The sequence below is a fragment of the Hyla sarda genome, chromosome 1 (assembly GCF_029499605.1).
Source record: "Hyla sarda isolate aHylSar1 chromosome 1, aHylSar1.hap1, whole genome shotgun sequence".
Lineage (NCBI taxonomy): Eukaryota > Metazoa > Chordata > Amphibia > Anura > Hylidae > Hyla > Hyla sarda.
In genome coordinates this window covers 188,377,592-188,383,591 of record NC_079189.1, presented here as the reverse complement: position 1 = coordinate 188,383,591, position 6,000 = coordinate 188,377,592, and the positions used below count along the sequence as shown (strand labels likewise).

Genomic DNA, 6,000 nt, shown 5'->3' with positions numbered 1-6,000 from the left:
TCGCGTCTAGACCACCAATAGCAGAGATAGGAGGGGTGGCAACTCTGCTACCTCACTCCTATCGCTACAGGGGGATCTTGGGTGTCTAGGACACCCGCGATCTCCCTTCTATTCCGGGTCACCGGGTCACCATAGACCCGTATGACCCGGAATCGGCGCAAATCGCAAGTGTGAATTCACTTGCGATTTGCGCCGATCGCCGACATGGGGGGGTCTAATGACCCCCCTGGGCATTTGCGCGGGGTGCCTGCTGATAGATATCAGCAGTCACCCCGGCGCGATCCCCACCCGGCGCGCGGCGGGGACCGAAATTCCCACGGGTGTACAGGTACGCCCTTGATCCTTAAGTACCAGGGAGCAAAGGCGTACCTGTACGCCCTTGGTCCTTAAGGGGTTAAGGCTAAGTTTCCACAAGTTTTTGAGCCAAAGTCAGAAGTGGATCCAAAAGGGAGGAGAAGTTTAAGTCCTTCCTTTATATGTCCTATTCCTTTTGAATGCACTTCTGGTTTTGGCTCAGTGACGTGGAAACTTAGCCTTAGGGGTTAAGTTTGTTTGTTTAAAATCACCCTATTCTGACCCCTATAACTTTCAAATTTTTCCATATACAGGGCTGCATGAGAGGGCGCCATGATCTGCAACAGCTGCAGGCATAAAATGGGTCGGGTCACCAGCGGATTTGTTACGTGTGACCCTACCCTTATAGTATATGTTGACCTGTTGAATTCAACAGGATTCTGCTGCTCTGTGTACACGGCAGAATTTCCGTGCCAGATGTTTCTGGCACGGAAATTACATTTTCTGTGTCCGCACAAAGAATAAACACGTTCATTCAACACGTTCATTCTTTGTGTGGAGTCCGCACAGAATGCATAGCCATCTAAGAGACGGTGCATTCCTGTGCGGTTCTAGTGCTGGAATATTATGATGGTGCCCCGCAGTTTGCAGAATATCAGCACGGAGATTCTCCATGTGGACATTCCATCATGTGAACATAGCCATATATATGGACATTTATCAATGGGTTTAGTCAGGTTTTCTTTACTATAATTGTCGCAAAATTGTCGCAACTGCGACTACACGATTTTTCGTGCGACATTTTGACTGGAAAGCGAGAAAAGCAAGTTTTCCTAAAATTTACTATGTAGTAATAATTTTAAAATGGACTACGGGTAGTCAGGTATTTATTAACTGCGACAGTCGCAACTGCGCAACGTTAAAAATTGACTAAATTTACTCCAGCTCAAACATGGAGCAGAAAAAGCTACTACCAAAGTAAAAAAGGAAAAATTGCTTACGTGAAAGAAAATTATCAATAGGCTGAAACCAGTTGATAAATACGTCGCACATAAGCAAAAAAAAAGTAAGGAAAAAATTACTTAAAAAAAGAATACATAAGCAAACATTGAAAAATGTCCCTCATAGCGTATGTGGGCGCTATTACTGATAGGTAGCATTGAGAAGACCACTGTTTATCTTCGTGCAGTGACTATTACAAGAATATGGTGACAGTATTAGGTTAGGGCTACATGGCAAAAGGGGGTTACACAGTCAAAGGTCGCCATATTGTTCTTGAGTCATGCTGGTCACATATAGCGAAATTCAGCACAAATCAGCTGTCCCGATCAGCTGAGAGGATGATGGGAGGGTGCTCACCTGCCTCTCCATAGTTTGATCGGTGATCTACTGCTCCATGCCTGCTCAGCAAAAAAAAGGTGAAAAAAAGGGTACAATTGGTGATGCAAAAAATAAGACCTTTATATGGGTCTGTAGGTGCAAAATGTAAAGCCTATATGGGTCTGTAGGTGCAAAATGTAAAGATTTTTAGAAGGGAAGGGGGGGAAAATGAAAATGCAAAAACCAAAATTAGCTGAGTCCTTAAGGCTAAGTTTCCACAAGTTTTTGAGCCAAAGTCAGAAGTGGATCCAAAAGGGAGGAGAAGTTTAAGTCCTTCCTTTATATGTCCTATTCCTTTTGAATGCACTTCTGGTTTTGGCTCAGTGAAGTGGAAACTTAGCCTTAGGGGTTAAGTTTGTTTGTTTAAAATCACCCTATTCTGACCCCTATAACTTTCTAATTTTTCCATATACAGGGCTGCATGAGAGGGCGCCATGATCTGCAACAGCTGCAGGCATAAAATGGGTTGGGTCACCAGCAGATTTGTTACGTGTGACCCTACCCTTATAGTTTATGTTGACCTGTTGAATTCAACAGGATTCTGCTGCTCTGTGTACACGGCAGAATTTCCGTGCCAGATGTTTCTGGCACGGAAATTACATTTTCTGTGTCCGCACAAAGAATAAACACGTTCATTCAACACGTTCATTCTTTGTGTGGAGTCCGCACAGAATGCATAGCCATCTAAGAGACGGTGCATTCCTGTGCGGTTCTAGTGCTGGAATATTATGCCGGTGCCCCGCAATTTGCAGAATATCCGCACAGAGATTCTCCATGTGGACATTCCATCATGTGAACATAGCCTTATAGTGTATGTGGGCGCTATTACTGATAGGTAGCATTGAGAAGATCACTGTTTATCTTCGTGCAGTGACTATTACAAGAATATGGTGACAGTATTAGCTTAGGGCTACATGGCAAAAGTGGGTTACACAGTCAAAGGTCGCCATATTGTTCTTGAGTCATGCTGGTCACATATAGCGAAATTCAGCACAAATCAGTTCTTTCTATTTAGGTGGTTTATTAAAGCCTTAAAATGGCATCATAAAATGTATGGCTTCCTGTGACCCTGTCGTTTCCTGTGACCATACATTTTATGATGCTGTTTTGTGCTGGATTTCTCTACGTGTGTCCATAGGCGTGCACACGGGGTATGCCTGGGCACACCCTAATCAAGCCTCAAACTTGAGGCTCTATCACCACCTTGTTTCCCTGCCGATCCAATCCTCCTACACTATGAGAGCGATATCGCCACACAGTGTAGGAGGGACATGCTCCTCCTCCAGACCTCCCCTAGAGCATGCACGGCGCATTCCATGAAATCACAGGGAGGAGGAGTCATGGCAACGCAAGGGCGAGGCACGGCCAGGTTACTGCGCAATACCAGCGGCATTTCTCTCGGTATCCCACTCTTCCAGAATGGCTTTCTGCAGCCAATATCTGCTAGAGGTGATTTTTTCATTTTTAAATCATCAATTTGTAATAAATTGTGTAATGTTTTGGTTATATAATTATTATTATTATGATAGTGTACGTTAGCACTACCATCTTTCTATGGATTCTTCAGTTAGTTAGTCACACTAATGTTTTAGTTTAGCAGCTTTTTAAGGATAATGACAGTTATTGTTTATTTATTTTATATATATTTTTCAGATTTTATTTACTTTTTTCCTCAGCCATGTACTAGGGGGAGATTTATCAAAACCTGTCCAGAGGAAAAGTTGTTGAGTTGCCCATAGCAACCAATCAGATCGCTTCTTTCATTTTTGAAAAGGCCTTTGAAAAATGAAAGAAGCGATCTGATTGGTTGCTATGGGCAACTGGGCAACTTTCCCTCTGGACAGGTTTTGATAAATTTCCCCCTTTTTAAGAGTTTATTTCTTCTTCCTTTATAATGTATTTTTATTTCATTTACTCATTCGTTCAGCCTCAGTCAGACCCATCTGTGTCACATATTAAAGGGGCAAATGGCTACCTACTGATAGTTAAGATTCAAATTAGTGATGTCGCAAACATAAAATTTTCGGTTTGTGAACCGCGTACGCGAACTGTCGCAAAAGTTCGCGAACCGGCCAACCGGGCGAGCCACCATTGACTTCAATGGGCAGGCGGATTTTACAACCCACAGGGACTCTTTCTGGCCACAATAGTGATTTAAAAGTTGTTTCAAGTGGACTAAAACCTGGACTGTGGTGGGCCAGAGTGGGATCCATGGCAAAACTCCCATGGAAAATTACATAGTTGATACAGCCCTATTATTCCTAAATGGTTTGGAATAACATGCTTTAGCACAGCTAACGTAGGCATCACATAGTTAGATACCCCTCTTTAGACAGCACATAGATTCCCCCATATTAGGCAGCACATAATTAGATCCCCCATGTTAGGCAGCACATATTTAGAGACAGCACATAGTGGGATTTGAACCCAAGGCCCCAGCACTGCAAGACAACAGTGCTAACCTCTGAGCCACCATGCTACCCTTAGCATACATCTAATATCCACGGTTGCTAAAATGGACGGAGATGTCAGCAGAGAGTACCAGAAAAATTAGGCATGTAAACATGCCTGAAAAATTTGGTATTGTTGCAGCCGCTTCTGTAGCAGCGGCCAGAAAAATTGCAGCACCAGAAAAAGTGCAGCAGCAGAGGCCAGAAAAATTAGGCATGTACACATGGATGAAAAATTTGGCATTGTCGCAGCCGCATCTGTAGCAGCAGCCAGAAAAAGTGCAGCACCAGAGGCCAGAAAAATTAGGCATGTACACCTGGCTGGAAAATTTGGTATTGTTGCAGCTGTAGCAGCGGCCAGAAAAATTGCAGCACCATAACAAGTGCAGCAGCAGAGGCTAGAAAAATTAGGCATGTACACATGGATGAAAAATTTGGTATTGTCGCAGCCGCATCTGTAGCAGCAGCCAGAAAAATTGCAGCACCAGAAAAAGTGCAGCAGCAGAGGCCAGAAAAATTAGGCATGTACACCTGGCTGAGAAAAATTAGGCATGTACACCTGGCTGGAAAATTTAGTACTGTCGCAGCCGCTGTACCGCTGTTTGGTTCGCCAGGCAGAAAGTGCCCTAAAACATTGCTGCTTGAACCCTAGTTGGTGGCGGATAAGTCACGCAAGTCATCCGGCATTCAGAGTTCAAATACAGCAGCGTGTGGACCATTTTTAGGCCAAGGCAGCTCATCTGATCAGGCCTTGTTCAGTCAAATGTATCGCCCAGTGTCAGTCCCTTTGGGATCCATCCCTCATTCATCTTAAGAAAGGTGAGGTAATCCAGACTTTTTTGACCAAGGCGACTCCTCTTCTCAGTGACAATACCTCCTGCTGCACTGAAGGTCCTTTCTGACAGGACACTTGAAGCGGGACAGGCCAGAAGTTCGAGTGCAAATTGTGATAGCTCAGGTCAAGCCGGCACACCCAGTAGTCAAGGGGTTCATCGCCCCTCAGAGTGTCGATATCTGCGGTTAAGGCCAGGTAGTCTGCTACCTGTCGGTCAAGTCGTTCTCTGATGGTGGACCCCGAAGGGCTGTGGCGATGCGTAGGACTTAAAAAGCTCTGCATGTCCGCCATCAACAGCATGTCTGTACAGCATCCTGTCCTTGCCGGCATGTTCGTGGGAGAAGGATTACTTTCACCTCTTCCCTTGTTAGATCCCTGTTGTGCTGTGACATGACCCTTATACGCTGTGTACAGTATACTTCTTAATTTATTTTGGGCCTGCTGAATCCTTTCCGCCTTGCTGTAATGTGGTAACATGTCAGGCACTTTATGTTTATACCGGGGGTCGAGCACCCTGGGATGCCTGCTGTGGTTGGTCTTCCTCCTCCTCTTCAAAGCCACATTCCTCCTTTGACTCCTCTTCCTCACAATCTTCTTCCAGCGTTGCCGCAGGTCCAGCAAGCGATGCTGATAAGGCTGTTTCTGGTGGTGATGGTGTCCACAACTCTTCCTCTTCACACTCATGTACTGCCTGATCCAGCACTCTTCGCAGGGCACGCTCCAGGAAGAAAACAAATGGTATGATGTCGCTGATGGTGCCTTCGGTGCGACTGACCAGGTTTGTCACCTCCTCAAAAGGACACATGAGCCTCCAGTAACTGGCAAAAAAATTCCCAGCTCCGCAGATGATGTCCTAGCACCCCGGTCATACAAATATTCGTTGACAGCTTTTTCTTGTTGGAGCAGGTGGTCGAACATTAGGAGTGTTGAATTCCAACGTGTCGGGCTGTCGCAAATCAAGCGCCTCACTGGCATGTTGTTTTGCCGCTGGATATCTGACAAGTGCGTCATGGCCGTGTAGGAACGCCTGAAATGGCCACA

The 6,000-nt window shown here is 45.2% G+C and overlaps 1 long non-coding RNA gene across 1 annotated transcript in view; it reads left to right on the top strand.

Moving 5' to 3' along the window:
• Nucleotides 1-3,015: 3,015 nt before the first annotated feature.
• Nucleotides 3,016-6,000, top strand: part of LOC130362056 (uncharacterized) — a 99,802-nt gene continuing 96,817 nt past the window's right edge. The window contains exon 1 of the long non-coding RNA XR_008891260.1: nucleotides 3,016-3,123. This is a non-coding gene — a long non-coding RNA (uncharacterized LOC130362056). The remainder of the gene's footprint in view (nucleotides 3,124-6,000) is intronic.